The 20,455-nt window shown below is 37.5% G+C and overlaps 1 long non-coding RNA gene across 1 annotated transcript; it reads right to left on the reverse strand.

Moving 5' to 3' along the window:
- Positions 1–18,684: 18,684 nt before the first annotated feature.
- LOC145128980 (uncharacterized) lies at positions 18,685–19,715 on the reverse strand. The gene is made up of 2 exons (XR_013717226.1): positions 19,268–19,715; positions 18,685–19,144 (listed from the first exon to the last, which is right to left on the reverse strand). It is a non-coding gene; the product is annotated as an uncharacterized LOC145128980 (long non-coding RNA).
- Positions 19,716–20,455: the final 740 nt, after the last annotated feature.

The following is a 20,455-nucleotide window of genomic DNA, read 5'->3' on the forward strand; positions in this document are numbered from 1 at the left end:
ATTTTATGATACTATATAATAACAACAAATCTAAAAACTTATCAACTTCTTATACCAAGAAGTTCTGGAATCAAACATGTAATTAAAATACTATAAGAGTATTTTAGGTACTATAAATAACATAAGTGAAAACTAAAAGACCCCTACTGGTAGGTCTATAATTACTAAGTGTTTACGTTAAGGTTATATATAGTGGAGATTTTATAGACTTAGAAAATGTTATTTACACTCTACTTCATGTTCCTTGTTTGGTCATGGTTTTAGAGTAGGATCACTTATTCGAAGGTCTATTTGATCTGTATTATAGATAATCTGTACACACTATGTAATTATAGAAAGACCGGAAAGGATCGTCCTCGTAAAAAAATTTATTTTCACAAAAATGTTTTATGAATATCATAGATTCTTTAGACATTCTCATTCTCATATAAACCACTTAGATAGATATAACCACTCCACAACAACAACCAACAGAGGAATCAACGAAGATCCAGAAGAAATTCGTTAGGAGGATTCCGAGAAAGAAACAAATGAGGAGTAAAGAAACTATAGAAATCATCAAGTGTCTTTACCTTATTAAGGGCACCGATGAGAAGTTCACATGAACTCCTAGGATTCAAACTCTCCATTATGAAGTAATGAGGGTTCAGTGCCAAAACCTGAGGTATGACGGCACAAGAATTCAATATACCTACGAAGGAGAAGGACACCATATAGATACCAGGAGAGAACAAATCTTTACCGCCAGGAGTAGAACAGAGAACAGAGGGAAGCCACGCATGAAGTATGCGAAGTGTTTGAGTACCTTTTGCGTCACAACTAATAACAGTAAATCGGATCACAAAATCTCAATTGAGAGTGATTATTTAAAAAAAATTCATGAGTCTGTTTTACGTAGACTCTGTTATGAATTTTTTTCAAATCTTTTCGAAAGTTGGAACATGATATCCACCAATCGAAGATAACTTAGTTCGGACGACACTCGGTTTATAACCATTCTAAAAACTTACTTCTGCTCTTTACCAGGACTGCATCATGGGGATGTAGGTCGAAACATTGAGAACCATATAACAAAACGAAAAATTTATATGTATATATATAAATAATTAGAATGAAACTAGAAACAACCATCGTTGCTCACGAGCTCGTTTTCTCATCTTGTAATAGAATCATGCCTCCAAAGAAATGTAACCAACCCACCGACAAAACACCAATCCTACAGATAGATTCGACTACCTTTCAAGCTGCGGTCACAGCCGCCGTAGCAGCTGTCATGGCTCACCTTAATGCTAACAACGCAAATGTTAGTGGAAATGTTATCACCAATCCCAATCACTATGATAACCAAGTACAGCAACGAGTGCCTGTTTGTAAAGACACTCCAAACCTCAAACCTAATATCCTGAATCGAAAGTTCGAGAACGAGAAAGGGAGTAGTTCAACTCAAGGACCTACCGAAGGGCAACAAACTGGAGCAGTCAATATCCCCATCAGCCCTGCTATCCCAACACCGACCACACCGTACTTAGGAAACCTCCCACATTGCAGCAAGTGTAACTACCATCATTATGGCAAACAATTGTTATAGCAAACAATTGATATTCCCTTGATCTTGATCTTGATCTTCTTGGAAGCTTTAGCACCACAAGTGTAATGCCTCTAATGGAGTCACACCCAAACTAGCAAGAAGGAAAGTAGAAGAAGAGAGAGGAGAGGGAGTATGCAATTTCGGCCAAGGTATTCTTCCAAAGAATCAGTACACAAAATGTGAGCCAGGAGGCTCCTTAAATAGTTGAGGGATCTAGGGTTTAAGGGAAACCCTAGTTATCCTTTGCTTAGGGCCTAAGCAAACCCAAGGGCCTTATCCAAGCCCCTATGGACGAAATTATTAGGGTTTCCCCTAAAGATTTCGTCCACCCTCTTCCAAGGGGGTTCTAGAGCCTTCCACTCAACTATTAGATAATTGCAAACTAGTCCCTGCACCTTATAATTAATTCTTTTAACCCCAAAATCAATTCTGATTAATTTCTGGCTAACAATTAATTAAACATAATGATTTCTAATTAATATATTAATCCATTAACATATTAATAAATCATTTATATATATATATATATATATATATATTAATTTATTAATCTTATAAATTAATATCTCTCCTTTCATAATTTCCTTGTCCAGTTGCTAGGTTGAGGGCAACCCAAAAGGACTGTGCTGCTGTCAATTCAAGTACATACCAATTATAGTTATGGGCTTAGACACCTAATCCAACAGTCTCCCACTTGGATAAGTCTGTAACTATAATTGCTAGTATGCCTTCTAAATTTGACCAGCAAATTGTAGCTTCCAAAAGCTGCTGCCGAACTCTGACCCAGTCAGTTACGTGTCCTAAGATAAGTGATCATATAACCCTTCGTTCTGCTTGATATCCCCAGACAAAAGACATGGAATGTAATCAATCTGTTTGTCCAGAATCTATGTTTCCCGATTCCTGATTTGTGATGATGTAGGACTTCTAATCGAACACATCAATTTAGTCCTGGCTGGGCCCAGCACATAAGTCAACACCAAATCATCGAGGGGCCCACAGATATCGCTTTTCCTGTTAGGGCAAAAGGAACGAATAAACGTTGACTCATATGCTTGTATCTTTTACTCATCAAATTATGCATGACAATACGTTTTATAACACCAAGTTACTGATGCGTTTTCGTATCACCAATGCACAACCGACTTGTAAATTACAACTCATATATCTTCGTTTCAAGATTATAAGATATTATCGTCTCAGTATTACTCGTGATGAATTCCATGAAGTAATACTCTGAGCGTGGGTTTATCCAATACTCAAATCTCAATTTCTGAGTACTCATGAACATTGCAGCAATTCTATTGCCATGTCTATCCTTAGACAATCTGCAATCCAATTCATGACAGTCTTAATTCACTACTTACTTCCAAGAGTACGAGCGACTGTGGAGTTTGAATAATCTCATTATTCAGGAAGTAAAACATGCAAAATTGAAACACAATAATAAACAATCAACAAAAGGTAGTAGCCAAACTTATAAATAATACTTTATTATTTAATCACCAAAAGTCAATTACATTTACTTTGTTACAAGTTTCAAAAACTAATCTAACTACTAAAACTAATATCATCTTTCAGTCCTATGCTCCGAGCATGCTGAATATGCTTAGCCCTACTCAGACCCTTTGTGAGGGGATCTGCTGGGTTATCTTCAGATGACACCCTCTTTACTATAAGATGGCCTTCTTCAACTCTATGTCTAATGAAATGGTACTTTCTGTCGATATGTCTGGTCTTACCATGATCTCTCGGTTCCTTTGTCAAGGCAACCGCTCCTTCATTATCGCAGAAGAGTTCCATAGGCTCCTGGATGGTTGGAACAACTCCGAGATCCCCGATGAAGTTCCTCAACCAAGTTGCTTCTTTCGACGCTTCACTTGCTGCAATGTACTCTGATTCACAAGTAGAATCAGCCACCGTATTTTGCTTGGAACTCTTCCAAGTAACTGCTCCTCCATTCAGTAAAAATACCCAGCCCGACTGAGAACGGAAGTTATCTCTATCCGTCTGAAAGCTGGCATCACTGTAACCATCTACTCTCAAAGTATCACTGCCACCAAGCACAAGAACCCAGTCCTTTGTCCTTCGCAAATACTTGAGTATATTCTTAACTGCTATCCAATGAGCTCTACCTGGGTTTCCCTGATAGCGACTGACCATGCTCAAAGCAAATGCCACATCAGGGCGAGTACATGTCATAGCGTACATGATCGATCCGACAGCGGAAGCATAAGGTACACGACTCATGTCATCTATTTCAACATCTGTACTCGGGCATTGAGTCTTACTCAATTTGGTATTGCTCTGGATAGGTAGCTCTCCCTTCTTGGAATTTTCCATACTAAACCTCTTTAGTACCTTATCCAAGTATGTGCTCTGACTAAGTCCAATTAGTCTCTTCTTTCTATCTCTCAATACTCTAATCCCAAGAATATAGGCAGCTTCTCCAAGGTCTTTCATTGCAAAACACTTTCCAAGCCAAGACTTAACCTCTTTCAAGGTTGGAACGTCGTTACCAATGAGTAATATGTCATCGACATATAACACCAGAAAAGTTACTATACTCCCACTAGCCTTGATATACACACAAAACTCATCTTCACTTCTAGAGAAACCAAACTCTTTGACTTTCTCATGGAAGCAAAGATTCCAACTGCGAGATGCTTGTTTCAATCCATAAATGGATTTCTCAAGCTTGCACACTCTATTGGGAAACTTTGCATCAACAAAACCCTCTGGCTGACTCATGTAAACATCTTCAGCCAACTTCCCATTAAGGAAAGCAGTTTTGACATCCATCTGCCAGATTTCATAATCATGAAAGGCAGCTATGGCGAGCAATATCCTAATAGATTTAATCTTAGCCACTGGCGAAAAAGTCTCATCATAGTCAACCCCTGGGGTTTGAGTAAAACCTTTTGCAACCAGTCGAGCCTTGAATGTATGCACATTCCCATCCATGTCTGTCTTCTTCTTGAAGATCCATTTGCACCCAACTGTCTTGCGACCTGGTGCACTATCAACCAAATTCCAAACTTGGTTGTCATACATGGACTTAATCTCGCTGTCCATTGCCTCTTTCCACTTGGAAGCCTCTGGGCCTGCCATTGCTTCCTTATAAGTGACTGGTTCATCTAAGTTTACCAGTGTTCTGTTACTTATGAATGTGTCACCATCTGAAGTAATATGAAAACCATACAACTCAGGTGGCACACTCACCCTAGTGGATCTTCTAAGAGGTAATGAGTTATCAATTGGTTCAACAGGAACTGTTTCCTCTGGTTGAGTGCTAGTGTCATCTAAGGTTCCTTCATTGGCTGACTCTTGAATTTCTTCAAGGTCAATAGTGCTCCCACTGTCCTCTTTGAATATGAGCTCTCTTTCAAGAAAGACTCCTCTTCGTGCTACAAAGACCACGTTCTCACTAGGCCTGTAGAACAAATATCCAAAAGACTGCTTTGGGTAACCAATGAAAACACATTTCTCACTTCTAGCTGCTAGCTTGTCGTGAGTCTCTCGTCTTACGAAAGCTTCACAACCCCAGACTTTAATATGTGCTAACGAGGGAACTTTCCCTGTCCACATTTCGTGAGGTGTTTTGGCAACCTTCTTTGTAGGGACAAGATTGAGGATGTGGGCGGCTGTCTCTAAGGCATACCCCCAGAAGTGAATAGGAAGCGAAGCCCGACTCATCATAGAACGAACCATGTCTAACAAGGTTCGATTACGCCTCTCAGCTACACCATTTAACTGTGGTGTCCTAGGAGGAGTCAATTGTGAGACTATCCCACATTCTTTCAGATAGTCGTTAAACTCGATACTAAGATACTCCCCGCCTCTATCGGATCTAAGTATCTTTATCTTTCTGCCCAATTGATTTTCGACTTCATGCTTAAACTCTTTGAACTTTTCAAAAGTTTCTGACTTATGCTTGATCAAGTAGATATATCCATATCTGCTATAATCGTCAGTGAAGGTCACATAGAATCGATTAGCATCTCTTGTAGTTGATCTGAAGGGTCCACACACATCCGTGTGTATGAGATCCAACAGACCTTCACCTCTTTCACAAGACCCTGTGAATGGTGATTTTGTCATCTTTCCCAAAAGACAAGACTCACACATATCATCTGACTTTAGGTCAAATGATTCCAACACTCCATCCTTTTGGAGTTGGGCTATGCGTTTCTTGTTAATGTGTCCAAGACGACAATGCCACAAGCATGCCTTGTCTACACTATTAGACAAGTCAATATTAAGTACACTATTTCCTAGGCTATCAACACAAGTCACTGTTTCATACACACCATTACAAGGCAAAGCTTCAAACATAAAAACACCATTCTTATAAACAGAAATTGAACCATTCAAATCATTAAAAGAATATGTAAAACCTTGTCTGAACAATGCATGAAATGAAATAATGTTTCTCGTCATCTCAGACGAATAGCAACAATTTATTAAATCTAATCTAACATCATTACTAAGCAGAAGCTGATAAACTCCGATCTTGGTTACTGGTGAAGACTTTCTGGTTCCCATGATTAGGTTTATCCTTCCTCGCTCTATCTCCTCACTTTCCTTTAGACCCTGCAAATCAGAACAGATATGAAAACCACATCCTGTATCAAGGACCCATGAACGAGAAGATAATGAGTTATTAGCAGAAATAGTGTAAATACCTGCCGAAGATGGCTTCACTTTGCCATCCTTGATATCTTGCAGATACTGTGGGCAAGATCTCTTCCAATGCCCCTTTTGGTTGCAGTAAAAGCAAACTGCCTCTTTTGGATCAGAAACATGGGGAGTGGAACCATTGGGCTTAGCCTTTGGGCCATTACTAGATGACCCAGCTTGAGCCTTGCTCTTCCAGTTTTGCTTGGGAGGACCTTTCCTCTTTTTCCCCTTTCCCTGTCCAATAGCCAAAACAGGGGCACTAGCAGGTGTGGAGGGTATACTTTTACCTTTCATCCCTGCCTCAGCTGTCTGCAACAAGTTGTGCAATTGGGCCAAGGTCTGCTCAGTATTGTTCAAATGGTAAGTTAGAATAAACTGACCATAACATTCAGGAAGTGAGTTCAAGACCATGTCAATGGCCAATTCCTCATCAAAGTGAATATTGAGCTTGACCAAACACTCTATGTAGCGTTGCATTCTTTGCACATGTGACACAACCGACTCCCCATCTTTCATCTTGCAAGCCATGAGTGACTTGACTACTTCGAACTTTTCTTGACGAGCTCGCTTATGGTACTTTTCCATAAGGTCCTTGTTCATCTCGAAAGGCCAGTAGTCCTCATAGTACCTCTGCAGTTCTGGGGACATAGTTGCCACCATGATGCATGCCACTTTGGTAGCATCATCGTAATGTTTCTTGTAGGCAGCAAGATCTTCAGGAGTAGCTTCATTCTCATCAAGCTCTTTGAGCTCCTTTTCAAGAACATATTCTTTGTTCTCGAAACGAAGAGCCATCTTGATGTTGCGCATCCAATCGTTATAGTTTGAGCCATCCATAACGACTTTGGAGCATATATTGAGCAAGGAGAAGTTCTGGTTGGAGGAGGATGAAGTAGAAGTGTTTCCAGGAGTAGACATCTGAAAAGAAAGAAAGTTTTAGTTAGATTTCAAGATACCTTAATAGAATAACCCAAAGATATAGTATCAAGGTTAGGATCCAACTATGAAGATTCACAACTTAGAAATGGGATGCCGAGATCCAAGTGCAAATTTCATAAAGGTAGGCGAATGACGATTCACCAATTCCACCATTAGACGAAACAAACGAAGTGAAATTCCTAATTCTTTTGAGATACATTGAAACTATTCAATGACATGTTTTAATCTCAAATTATGCTCTTCTATTTGTGACTGGGATGCCGAGGATCACAAACAAGATGTGAATAACCATGCAAATTTGCTTGGTAACCTCATTGTCTTTATCATTAACTATTGATGTGCTGGTAAACCACACACGCTCCATCAAAATGACAATTATGAGATACCCATTGCTACTCTTTATTAGTGCCTTTTAGTGTGCTGGTTAACCACACACGCTCCACTAACGACCAATAAAGCATAACGTGCAATTTCATGGATTAGCATACTTTTCACATTTTTCCTAAAGTAACTAGAGTTGGGATTTTGAAAATAATGTTCTAGTACTTTCTTTAATATCATTATACTTTTAATGAGAAGTAGTTGTCCTATCAAATCCGTTCTGCTAACGACCCTCCACTAATCAAGGAAGCGGTGGGTGAGAGTGGACACCCATTCAACTACCATTTTATAGGCAGTTTCCTTATACCCCCCCTTATAGATTAGCTTCGTGAATGAGGCATACTAGCGATTTGACTGACCATATTCTTATACATATAATATTAAACCTTTAATTATAATATATATATAAGGTGTGTTTTAAAACTTTTTAAAACTTCAAGGGTTTATATAAATTTCGAAATTTAAGCTGTTAAATTCAAATTTAAATAAACCAATTCATTAGATTTAATATTTATCTATTAATTAACTATTAATCAAATTATTAAATCTTGTAAGGATTATCTAATTAAATTAATCAATTAATTTAATCCTAATCCTTATCCCTCTAATTTCGAAAAATAGGGTAAGGATAATTATCCAATTAATCTAATTAAGTAACAATTATCCAAAAAACAAGAAACCCTAGTTATCCTCTAGCATATTTCGAAATTTACAAGGGAGGAGGCTAGGGTTTTCAAAACCCTAACCCTAATTTCGATTAGGGTTCTTTGGAGGCTAGGGTTTTCGAAAAAACCCTTTGATCCAAAACCCTAGAAATCGAAAATTTGGCCTTTAGGGTTTAATAGCTATAAACCCTAATTTGCAATTCAACAATTGTAGCAATTCAATTTAAAACAACAATGGCTTTGATACCACTGATGGGTTTTAGGTAAAACAAATAAACTAGAAAAACAATTCCTAAGTTCACATGCAACCTACTTTGGATCTATGTTTTAACTATTGAACATACAACTTTGAATTGCAATACAAGAACCCTAGAGGAGAGAGGCTATTATCGAAAATAGTAAACTAGGATTTAGGGTTTACATACCTTTCAATTGTTATAGCAAACAATTGATATTCCCTTGATCTTGATCTTGATCTTCTTGGAAGCTTTAGCACCACAAGTGTAATGCCTCTAATGGAGTCACACCCAAACTAGCAAGAAGGAAAGTAGAAGAAGAGAGAGGAGAGGGAGTATGCAATTTCGGCCAAGGTATTCTTCCAAAGAATCAGTACACAAAATGTGAGCCAGGAGGCTCCTTAAATAGTTGAGGGATCTAGGGTTTAAGGGAAACCCTAGTTATCCTTTGCTTAGGGCCTAAGCAAACCCAAGGGCCTTATCCAAGCCCCTATGGACGAAATTATTAGGGTTTCCCCTAAAGATTTCGTCCACCCACTTCCAAGGGGGTTCTAGAGCCTTCCACTCAACTATTAGATAATTGCAAACTAGTCCCTGCACCTTATAATTAATTCTTTTAACCCCAAAATCAATTCTGATTAATTTCTGGCTAACAATTAATTAAACATAATGATTTCTAATTAATATATTAATCCATTAACATATTAATAAATCATTATATATATATATATATATATATATATATATATATATATATATATATATATATATATATATATATATATATATATTAATTTATTAATCTTATAAATTAATATCTCTCCTTTCATAATTTCCTTGTCCAGTTGCTAGGTTGAGGGCAACCCAAAAGGACTGTGCTGCTGTCAATTCAAGTACATACCAATTATAGTTATGGGCTTAGACACCTAATCAACAATTTTCGATGCTCATTTTTAGTCTTAATTAATTAAACCCTAATAATTTAGCATATAACACATCATTTTCACATAATATTCACATAATTCCTTTTCATTTCTCCAAAATGAGTCACAAAGGTTAACCTAGACTATCATGTCAATATTAATGCCTAGCCTAGAAACCCGGGCATTACATAAAACTTACCAACCATATATACAAAGGAATACTAGAACTAAACATAAAGTTTAAAATACTAAAGGAGTATTTTATGATACTATATAATAACAACAAATCTAAAAACTTATCAACTTCTTATACCAAGAAGTTCTGGAATCAAACATGTAATTAAAATACTATAAGAGTATTTTAGGTACTATAAATAACATAAGTGAAAACTAAAAGACCCCTACTGGTAGGTCTATAATTACTAAGTGTTTACGTTAAGGTTATATATAGTGGAGATTTTATAGACTTAGAAAATGTTATTTACACTCTACTTCATGTTCCTTGTTTGGTCATGGTTTTAGAGTAGGATCACTTATTCGAAGGTCTATTTGATCTGTATTATAGATAATCTGTACACACTATGTAATTATAGAAAGACCGGAAAGGATCGTCCTCGTAAAAAAATTTATTTTCACAAAAATGTTTTATGAATATCATAGATTCTTTAGACATTCTCATTCTCATATAAACCACTTAGATAGATATAACCACTCCACAACAACAACCAACAGAGGAATCAACGAAGATCCAGAAGAAATTCGTTAGGAGGATTCCGAGAAAGAAACAAATGAGGAGTAAAGAAACTATAGAAATCATCAAGTGTCTTTACCTTATTAAGGGCACCGATGAGAAGTTCACATGAACTCCTAGGATTCAAACTCTCCATTATGAAGTAATGAGGGTTCAGTGCCAAAACCTGAGGTATGACGGCACAAGAATTCAATATACCTACGAAGGAGAAGGACACCATATAGATACCAGGAGAGAACAAATCTTTACCGCCAGGAGTAGAACAGAGAACAGAGGGAAGCCACGCATGAAGTATGCGAAGTGTTTGAGTACCTTTTGCGTCACAACTAATAACAGTAAATCGGATCACAAAATCTCAATTGAGAGTGATTATTTAAAAAAAATTCATGAGTCTGTTTTACGTAGACTCTGTTATGAATTTTTTTCAAATCTTTTCGAAAGTTGGAACATGATATCCACCAATCGAAGATAACTTAGTTCGGACGACACTCGGTTTATAACCATTCTAAAAACTTACTTCTGCTCTTTACCAGGACTGCATCATGGGGATGTAGGTCGAAACATTGAGAACCATATAACAAAACGAAAAATTTATATGTATATATATAAATAATTAGAATGAAACTAGAAACAACCATCGTTGCTCACGAGCTCGTTTTCTCATCTTGTAATAGAATCATGCCTCCAAAGAAATGTAACCAACCCACCGACAAAACACCAATCCTACAGATAGATTCGACTACCTTTCAAGCTGCGGTCACAGCCGCCGTAGCAGCTGTCATGGCTCACCTTAATGCTAACAACGCAAATGTTAGTGGAAATGTTATCACCAATCCCAATCACTATGATAACCAAGTACAGCAACGAGTGCCTGTTTGTAAAGACACTCCAAACCTCAAACCTAATATCCTGAATCGAAAGTTCGAGAACGAGAAAGGGAGTAGTTCAACTCAAGGACCTACCGAAGGGCAACAAACTGGAGCAGTCAATATCCCCATCAGCCCTGCTATCCCAACACCGACCACACCGTACTTAGGAAACCTCCCACATTGCAGCAAGTGTAACTACCATCATTATGGAGTCTGCCGAGTGCCGCATTGTAATAGATGCAATATGAAGGGGCACACTGCCCGCTTCTGTAGGACTCCGGTCGAGTTCATCACTTCAACCACCAATGTTGGGATCAGTCCAATATGCCATCTATGTGGTGAAATAGGACATTTCAAGAGGGACTGTCCAACAGAGAAGAATAACGGGGGAGCAGGAGGAGTTTAACCCCGGAACATGAGGAAGCATCAAAGAACCCTACTAGAATTTTGGGTACGCTTCCAAACCTCAATAATTAATCATAACTATAATTACTCTCTAGTCGAACAAAATCACAGCAATCATATAAAACTAAGAACCCTAGCAGGTAAGCTATGATGGCTTAGTGTATACATTAGGGTCATTTATAATTAAGGTTTGTATACTTAGAGTGAGTGATTTCGCCTCATTTCCTGTTCCTTGTTTGGTTGTGGATTTAGGGCAGGGTCACTCAGTCAACTGTCTTTCCAATCTTAATTATACATGACTTGTGTACACCAAGCGGTTATAGAGAGACCTAGTAGGGATTATTTCATGAAATTTCATTATTTCAATTTATCAGGACCGTTGTTTAGTTAGTACTTGTTAATTTCGGTACAAAATAATACCAAGGATAAAACCGAAGGCACTGAAAACATATGTACGTAGGATAGTTCATCGTCCTAGTAATCACTTCTTCCAAATCAACTTAATATCTAATTCTTCGAGGAGTTTCGACGTCGTCAGTCGACATGGTTTGGTTTGGTCCTCACCATACCAATTTCCTATGCTGTGTAAATAACTTTTCCCTTAATCAACCGTCCAATGAAATTCTTTCAATCCATAACGTAAACCCTTATATCGTCTCTCGTTTAAACACTTCAGAAGTACCCATGCGAGGGGTACCACGCCCTTCTAGCCTACTCAGTAGATAGGGAACTTGAAGCGAAAAGCACCAAGGAAGTCTCGGAAATCAGTAACCACCCGAAGTATCCCCAATAGATCTCATAGGAATACCACTTGTACCACAAGTCAAGTTCGAGAATAGAGACTAAGAACTCATAGGGTTAACCTATCACTACTAAGTGTATACGCGAGGGTGGTATATAATTTAGACTCAACAAGATTTAGGATGTGTGATTCCGCCCTATTTCATGTTCCTTGTCTGGTTGTGGACTTGGGGCAGAGCCACCCATTCGAACGTCTTGTCAATCTTGATTATATACGACTTGTATACACGAGGTGATGATATATTAGCCGAGTATGAGTCTTACCATGAACTTCAAAGAAAAAGCTTTCAATATATATTCGATCAGAAGGAACTCAACATGAGACAACGACGAAGGGTCGAACTACTAAATGACGACGAATGCGAAATTCGTTATCATCACGGTAAACCCAATGTAGTAGCTGACGCCCTTAGTCGGAAAGAGTACTCAGGTCGTAGAGTCAAATCATTGACTATGACAATCCATTCACATCTGTCCACACAAATTAAGGTGGCTCAGCAGGAAGCCTTGAAACCTGGAAATGTGACAGGTGAAACCCTGAGAGGGATGGATAAGAACTTAGAAGTCAAGGGTGACGGAGTCTTATACCTCATGGATCGGAGTTGAACACCAAATTTTGGTGGCTTCGGAGACATTGTCATGGATGAAGCCCACAATACTCGATACTCCGTTCATCCAGATTCAGACAAGAGGTATCTAGATCTCAAAAAGTTATATTAGTGGCATGGCATGAAAATAGATATTGCTACCTTTGTAGGCAAGTGTCTTACCTACGCCAAAGTTAAAAGTAGAATATCAAAATCCCGCAGGCTTACTACAAAACCGGATATACATGAGTGGAAGTGGGAGCGGATTACAATGGGCTTCATAATCAAGTTACCCAAGACAACGGGTGGACTTGATACCATTTTAGGTGATCGTCGACAGATTAACCAAGTCCGCGCACTTCTTGCAATTTTAAAGAAACAGGAAAGATAGAGAAGCTAACTAGAAAATATGTCCGAGAGTTAGTTAGACTGCACGGTATGCCAATACCTGTTATCTCCGATCGAGATAGTAGAATCACCTCACGATTCAGACAGTCACTTCAGAAATCACTGAGGACTAGGCTAGACATGGAATGGTCTACCGTCCACAAACCGACAGACAGAATGAGAGAACGATTCAAACATTAGAAGACATGCTAAGAGCATATGTGATCGACTTTGTAAAGCATGGGATACCCATTTGCCAACCAGTCGAGTTCCTTACCATACTAGCATTAAAGTTGCTCCATTTGAAGCCCTCTATGGTCATAAATGCAGATCCCCTCTACGTTGGACTAAAGTAGGTGACACGCAACTAGATAGAGGTCAAGTTCCAGACAGCACCTTTGCTGGTCCAGAAATCATCCGAGAATCTACCTAGAAGAGAGTACGAATCCGAGAGCGACGTAAAGCTTCCAGAGTCAGACAGAAAAACTACAACTTCAATAGGAGAAAACCCTTGGAATTCCAGGTTGGTGACCACGTCATGGGAAGGTCTCACCCTGGAAGGGCATGATACGCTTCGAAAAGCGTGGAATACTAAATTCAAGGTACATAGGACCATTCGAGATTCTTACTAGATTTGGTCCAGTAGCTTATAGACCCCGACTACCTCGAGAATTCAATAAAATACACCCTACCTTGCACGTCTTCATCTTGAAAAGTTTTTGTCCGACGAGACTTTTGTTATCCCACTCGATTAGATCGAGGTAAACGAGAGCCTCAACTTTTTGGAAGAACTCGTAGAAATCCTAGCCAGGGAAGTCGATAGGACTAATCAAATCCCTATCCCGATAGTGAGGGTCCGCTTAAGTACATAGAGAGGACCTAAATTCACTTGGGAGCGAGAGGATCATCAGAAACATAAGTATCCACCTCTTTTCCTTTAGTCCATGTGTATACCTTAGACTTAATTTCGGGAAGAAATTCCCTTTAACGGGGGGATGATGTGACAACCCATAATTTCTATCTTGTAAAAGTCAAACATATCTATAATAGGTCAAACCTATTTCTTTAAACCTTTCTATTAAGATAGATTAAAGTCGTGTGGAGTGTATGAACCTTGTATTAAAGGTGTTACATGATTAAGATGTAAAACATGTTGAAACCGCGAACCTTCGCAACCCACTCCATCCGAACCGAGGACCTCATCCGAACCGTAAACCCTTACATGCGAGGTCCACGTCTGCATGCGAGGTTCACGACCGCAAACGAGGGTTCACGACTGCAAACGAGGGTTCACAACCGTGAACTCTTCAGCCGAAATCACTACCCTATATATATGTGTTTGATCGATTTTATCCTTCACTTCTTCACTTCTAGCCGTGAACTCAAGCATTCTCTCACAAGTATCATCAGCCAAAAACCCTCATCTCTGATGGGTTTCGAGCAATACATCATTCCTATGGTGTACATGCAAACCCTAATAGCTTTGGATCTAGTTTGTCTAATGAACATGCAATTGATAATCCAACGCCATAAACCCTAGATCTAATAAACTATAACTGAAATTAGGGTTTAGATCTTACCTTTGATTGTTATATAGCAATAACAATCAATCCTTGGCTTCAGAAAGCTTAGTGCCTCAAGTGTTGCACCTCTAATGGAGTCACAAACACCACTAAGCAACTTGGATGAAGAGGGAGGAGAGAGGAGGCACCAAAAATGGTTGGAAACCCTAAAGGATTAGTTCACCACGCTTTTGGGGCCATAAGGGTTCCTTATATATGTTGGCTATTAGGGTTTACAGCTAGGAAACCCTAATCTGACTGCTTAAGCCCTAAGCATCCCATGGACCCCTTCTGGAACATGCGTTGGACGATTTCTAATGGGCTTCCCCATAGAATTCGTCCAACCTATTATTCCAAGGTGATCCATAGCCCAATTATGTAATTATCTTATAATTACACAATAGGTCCCTTAAGTTTAATTAATCTCTTTTAGCCACAAAATTAATTCTTAATTAACTCTTGACTAATATCAATTAAACATTATGATTTCTCCTTTAATATATTATTCTTATAATATATTAATAAATCATAATTAAACCTTCTCTCCTTAATTCATCCTACATATTGCTATGGCGAAGGCAACCCAAAAGGACCATGCTCATAATCGGGTCAAGTACATACCAAAATAGTTATGGACTTAGACACTAATCCAACAATCTCTCCTCAAGATCATAAGAAGCACCTTCCTTCTTGTAATTCATATGGAGCTCTCTTGATTTCAACCTTGATTCATCATCATTTGTCGAGATCTTTGAACCGTGACTCAATATCTTCAAGATCTTTGGGCCGTGAACACTTGTATCTTCATCTTTCCACCAAGAACACATACTAGTGTTTGGACCGTGAACTCCAAGAGTAAGCCGTAAACACCATTCAGCCTTCCATTTACGATTCTAACACTTCTTTTGTAAGTGTTCCTTACACCATAAGTTGTTTCCTTTACACTTTTGAGGTTAAATTCACTAAATGTATACATATATATATGTCATAATATACTAAATATGACTCGTTTGTGCTTCGGGACTTCACTCGTGAAACTTATCATCCTATATCGAATCTTCTATTGAATCACCCACATAAGGTGAGTTCATACCCCTACAATCTATCCTTTTAAATGATTTTAAATGCTTTATAGGGGGGGGGGGATACAAGTTGAACACAATTTATTTGTGTTAATATCTATATGTGTAAGCAACCAAACAAAATGGTTGCTTATTGTTATTAATATTGTGTTAATATTTACCCTATGATAACAATCACACAAAAGGTTTCTAATGCTTTTAAATATTGTGTTTACAATAAAAGATTACCAAATACTTCCAAAATGACTTAAAGTCTTGTAAACTCTTTTAAATACTGTTAAACTCTTTTAAATGTCTTATAAACTCTTTAAACTTATATTTGTCAAAATCATGTTTATATATGTATAAGTATATAAATAAGACTTAAAGGCTTAGGACTAATGAATTGCCTTATTTCCTTTTCCTTGTTTGGATGTGGGCTTAAGTTGGAGTTATTTGTCCGAAGGTCGTTTCCTTCTTAATTATATATATTATACATATAGGAATATAAAAGGTTACTTAAATCAAAATTGTTACCTTTGTATCACGTTGAGCAAAGGGGTGCATTCACGAGAGATCATGCTAATCAGATAGAACATATAAATTATAATAGGTATAATTTATGAAACAAACGAGAAATCTATTTTTACTAGATAAGTATTCAAGGTTTAAACTACTTTGTTAAGAAAATGATATAATTCAATCTTTACTTAAAACTAGATAAACCAAAAATATGAGATACTACTTCACGACATGGCAATATACTTGTTATGTCGCGTTTTGTAACCAGAGTTTCCTGGAGGGAGAGCGGGCATTGTGTGTATAGATCTATACGGGACTGACAATCTCACACCTCACTGCTAGCTATAGTGGGACATGTCGGTCTACGGGTGACAAATGTCACATCAGTTTTGACGACATAAGGTCGTCGTGTTTATACTAGTCAATCAGCATGGTTATAACCTAATCACATTTTAACCCTAATTAATCAGTTTAATAATAGGGTAGTTATTACACCAGTAGTGTATTTTTAAGAAATACTACTGCATCAATTATTTTCCACAAACAAAACAGAAAACATTCTTCTTATGATTTTATGGTGAGTTAAAATTATGTCATACTATGTTATAAGTACAATACCACTTAAACGGAACGGTTTTATGTGATTAAAACTACTTTTCAGTTGTAAAGCAGGAAATATAGGATTTTCTGGAACGAAATCAATCACTTTCTTAAAACTAATGCATTCATAAATGAAACTAATACTTATGAACTCACCAACTTAAATGTTGATCATCTCTTTTGAAAATAACTTGTATTCTCAGGGAATCTAGTAGACAGGTACCCTCCCAGAGCTTTTGAGAAGACAGCCTAGTGTCGTGCTGCGTCTTTTGTCTTTTACTTTATCTACTTTTGATGTCAAATGTTCAATGTTTGAACACCTATGTAAAAACTTATACATTATTAATGTAATGGTTGTTGTACTTTGATTTCTATAATGCATGTGTTGTGATACTTGACATGAAGTCACCCACCCCCGGACGTTTCCGCCGTTCTGGTTTGGGGGTGTGACACTTATTGGTAGGGGTGAACAAAAACCGCACCGCAACTAAAACTAACTGCAAAAACTGCATAAACCGCAACCGATTAACCGCAACCGCAATAAAAACTGATGGTGAGGTTTTCTGTTTTTCAAAAACCGCAAATTTGCGGTGCGGTGAGGTTATTAGTTTTCAAAAAACCGCACCGCACCGCATATATTATATACAATTTTTTTTTATTAATTGTTAATATATTAAATATTAAAAATAAGACAAGTTTCATGGATGAAAGATTGATAAAATACTAGAAGACAAAAGTGTTGGTTTTTTGTGATGTTTAACTTTGAAAAACGGTGAAATTAGACAATTTTAAGATATTTATTGTTAATTACTATTGATTTGACGTTTTTAAGATATTAGTTGTTTGTGATTTAAGTTAATTGTCTTATACCTTATGGTTTTTTTATTATTACAAGTAATATGTTTGAACTCTTAAAGCCGTTTGAGCTCCAAATTGTGGTTAAAAACCACACAAAATAACCACACCAAATCTATGCGGTTAATAACCGCAGCACAGAAAAACAAAACCGCACCGCAAAAATAACCGCCTAACCGCACCAAGCGGTTTTGAAAATGGATTAACCGCATTTGCGGTTAGTGATGAGGTTTTGGCTAATAACCGCACCGAACCGCACCGCGCTCACCCCTACTTATAGGTATAACTAATGCAATATCTTTATACTTGATTTTGTTGTACAACTAAGATCATCTAAGAATCTACCAAATGTATTCACAACCCATATACAAACACTTGATTGAAAGTTTAAACATTACTAGCAAGTTTACCACAATATATACAGCTAGCTAAAGAAAGGATTGCAAGTTTCCTTCAAATCACTCAATACATACACAAAATGCATACACATTAAATCAATGATAAAAAAAATACACAAATTATACACATAGTTCATGGGGAAAAATTATACAAATTTCTTTCTATTTTATCTCAAAGTACACAATACTAAAGACTAAAGTCAAAAGGTTCCTTCCACTCTTCCCATTGCACTTAATCACACGCAAGGGAAAAATCATTAATGCTTTCCTCTTTTCTCCTTCTGCCGGTGATAAAGACTTAGGGCTCGTTTGTTTCTTTGGCAAAAAGATTTTTTGGGTACTTACATCTGCGGACCGATAGATGTTTACCAAAAAAACCGTTTGTTTTCTGAAAGACAAAAGAACTCAAAAAAGACTTCTTTATCAGTTTTTGTATGAAGGCATAAAAAAATACTTTTGGTCCACGTCAACGGATACAGAAAAAGACTAAAACAATTTACATCTTCCAAAGCAAATACCACCTTAGTAACAAACATGAACCCATCCCTTCTCTCCTTCATTTCCTCTCAATAAAAACCCAACCATACACTCAACACATCCATAAAAACTACCTATACACGAGATGTCGATACAATTATTTTTTTTATACTCTTATAATCTTCCATTCAATCTATTTGTACAAAGAAATCATAGAAAAAATACCGTAGATTTAAGCCATTGAGTTTTATCACAACAATCCATCTTCTTGTTTAGTTTCCTGTCAAGCAAAAGCAACAAAATACGATTTTATTTCCTCTTAGTTTTTTGTCAAGAAGCCATTAGAAGTGGTTTTCTTGTGGGTTCCCGGTAAGCAAATGAGCATCAAACCTCCTTCATACTTCCTTCTTCATTTCCTGTGAAACATCAAACACCTTCGTACTTCCTTCTTCATTTCCTGTGAAACATCAAACACAAACACTCCATTTATTTTTGTCAAAAAAAAAAAAAAAGAGAAAAGAAAAACCGGAGATACATTCTTGCGATTGACCTCCAATCACCGAACTATCCGCCCTCGTACCTTTCCCTTCCTTCCGACGACCCTTGCTGCCAAACCGCCCCCACCTGAGACGTCGCTGATGTCCACCTCCTCCCGAACCCCTCTTCTGATCTCCTCCCCTTCGCACCTCACGGCTGGAGTAGAAGAACAATTTCGCTGCTCTGATTCGTATCCATTCTTCGGTCCAACTAAGCTCCGGAGGTGCTCCCTCCTTGCTTGACATCTGTCGGCTACAAGACGTGCGAACCAGGAATGTTTCATCGGAGATCGCCGCCTCCTGCGAGCTTCTTCGTCCCTTCCGTCCTCTTAATGGCCTGCGACGAGTAAGGAATCAGAAGCAACACCGCGCCTTCGTGACTCCTTTCTCATCTTCGTTCACCTTTCGTTCCCCTTGACCGATCAAGCAAAAGACGGGGGCTTATAAGCCCTAAACTCATTTCATTTTATAAAATGACAAAACTACCCTACCTATTAAACATTTTATTCAAAATAAGTCCCAAACCCCCAAACATTGAACCTATTTATTCAAAACAACCCCTCATTTGGTATTTTTGCTACCAAAACAGTCACATTTATTTAAATTAAATTACCAAACCGCCCCTTTAGTTTAGTAAAGTTACAAAACAACCCCTATAGTGTAAATTCATTACAAAATGGCCCCGAAAGTATTTCAAAGTTCAAGAAACTTGACCTTGCGATTTCTCACCACGAGTTTCCCAAAATAAACCGCTTCCGAACAAATCGAACTCACGCTTCAAGGGTGGGTTTTTACGGCCCCTTTTTAATAGTTTTAATTGTTTCAGGAGGGGAGGGGGAGGGATACATGTGTCTATATATTTTGTTTATACAAATATATTATCCTTTATGCGAAAATACAATAAATCTAGTTTATAAAAATGTTATTTAACAATTTAACATATTGTTACAAATAAAATAGTATAAACGTTTCGTATATATATTATGGTTATTTTATCATGAAATAACTAGTCCACACAACAAATGCTACATGATTAAAAAATATATGATTTTTATGTGACATTGTATATCATAAAAAGCACGTCATAAAACTTTGTAGTATTTCAATGATTCAAACTATTACTATGCATGTATATTTATATGTTTAAATACATAACGTTTGTACATGTTCATATGTTCATTACTTTGAAACATACATCTTTATAAAAGTGAGTACATTACACTTTTACATAA

The sequence above is a fragment of the Lactuca virosa genome, chromosome 8 (assembly GCF_052849685.1).
Source record: "Lactuca virosa cultivar CGN04683 chromosome 8, Lactuca_virosa_CGN04683_v6, whole genome shotgun sequence".
Lineage (NCBI taxonomy): Eukaryota > Viridiplantae > Streptophyta > Magnoliopsida > Asterales > Asteraceae > Lactuca > Lactuca virosa.